This window comes from Symphalangus syndactylus, chromosome 5, assembly GCF_028878055.3.
Source record: "Symphalangus syndactylus isolate Jambi chromosome 5, NHGRI_mSymSyn1-v2.1_pri, whole genome shotgun sequence".
Lineage (NCBI taxonomy): Eukaryota > Metazoa > Chordata > Mammalia > Primates > Hylobatidae > Symphalangus > Symphalangus syndactylus.
This window is the reverse complement of record NC_072427.2, coordinates 21297162-21299114: the sequence shown is the minus strand read 5'-3', so window position 1 is coordinate 21299114 and position 1953 is coordinate 21297162.

Here is a 1953-nt window from a genome sequence, read left to right as displayed (position 1 = left end):
TCTCAAACTCCTGGCCTCAGCAATCCACCCACCTTGACCTCCCAAAGTGCTAGGATTATAGGCATCAGCCACTGCACCCAGACTAGCTCACTTAATTCTAATAATAATAATTTTAAAAACCCTGGGTGCTAAAATATCTGTTTACAGATGAAGAAATGGAGGCATATATAGGTAAAGTAACTCATCTAGAGTCACACAGTAAGGATTAGAGCAGTTTGGCTCCAGAGATCACTTCTTTAATCCCTATGACATATGCTGGAGTATAGGTGGTTGAGTATGTCTGGACTGTAGGGTAACAAGTTGGCAAGGAATGTCAGATATCAAGTTGATGAAAGAGGCAGTAGCCTGCCGGGCGCAGTGGCTCATGCCTGTAATCCCAGCACTTTGAGAGGCCGAGGCGGGTGGATCACCTGAGGTCAGGGGTTTGAGACCAGCCTTACCACCATGGTGAAACCCTATCTCTACTAAAAATACAAAAATTAGCTAGGTATGGTGGGGCACATCTGTGATCCCAGCCACTCGGGAGGCTGAGGCACAAGAATCGCTTGAACCTGGGAGGTGGAGGTTGCAGTGAGCTAAGACCATGCCACTGTACTCCAGCCTGGGTGATGAAGAGGAGAGGGGAGGGGAGGGGAGGGGAGGGGAGGGGAGGGGAGGGGAGGGGAGGAGGCAGTAGCCAAATCACACAGATTCAGCATGACTACCTTGAAGAGAGGCTCTTAGGAGACTTTAGGTAAATATTTGAAAGTACTTGAATGTATATATAAACGATTGCTAATGAATGTGATTGTATTCTGGATATCCACATCCAGATTTACACAAGCCACATTTCCAGTGGTGATTCACTGCCTCAACAGATTCCTATAGGATCCCTTAACCTATCAAGAGGGATATCAAAAGCCAATTCCCTGTCATTAACTATGAGATCCAAGAGCTCAAAAGGCAACTCTTCCAAGAGGGAGGAGGTGCAGGCCCAGTTAGAGGGGAGAGGCTAAGGGTGTCCCCACTCTTGATCCTCTACCCACACGACATCCACATTCACAACAGGGATCTCTCTAAGGACTCACAAAACAAACATCAAGGCCCCTTTCTTCTTTCAGCTAAAGCAGTATAGCCAAGCAGGAAATTGATGTGTCCTCCCCAATCCCCATCACATATACACACATACCAACCCAGAAGGCTGGTGCTTCCCTCTTACAGCTGTCCCTGCAGCTGTCTGGGACTTTTTAAAGAGAGCTTTCCAAAAATCTTCCAGGGAGACTTGGGTGACTCCAGTAATCTCTCTTTGATTTTTGAGAATGACATTTCTGTTATCCCATGCTATACAGAGCTGCTACATCTTTTAAAACCTTGGTCTCTGATATCCATAGCCACTGGGTTGGTAGGCAGAAAGTTCCATCTCTGCATCCCCCTGACCTGACCTCAGACAACCCCCAGCAAACTGACATAGATCCTTGTGGGAGATGGCACCAGGGAAGAGCCACATCTCCAGTGTGGCCTATGCACCAGCTTGCTGTGATATGCCTGGACCACTTCCTTTTCTGGCAGGGTCATAGAAGACCTTCTGCTTCTACCCACCACTTCCTACATTGAGAAGGTGAAGGAGAAACTGGTAAGATTATAATTATTTTTAATAGAGTTTTAAAAACATGAAGTCAGGGTGGGCACGGTGGCTTATGCTTGTAATTCCAGCACTTTGGGAGGCCGAGGGGGGGCAGATCACCTGATGTTGGGAGTTCGAGACCAGCCTGACCAACATGCGGAAACCCTGTCTCTACTAAAAATACATAAAAAAAAAAAAAAAATAGCCGGGCGTGGTTGTGCATGCCTGTAATCCCAGCTACTTGGGAGGCTGAGGCAGGAGAATCACTTGAGCCCGGGAGGCAGAGGTTGCGGTGAGCCGAGATTACACCATTGCACTCCACTCCAGCCTGGGCAACAACAACAACAACA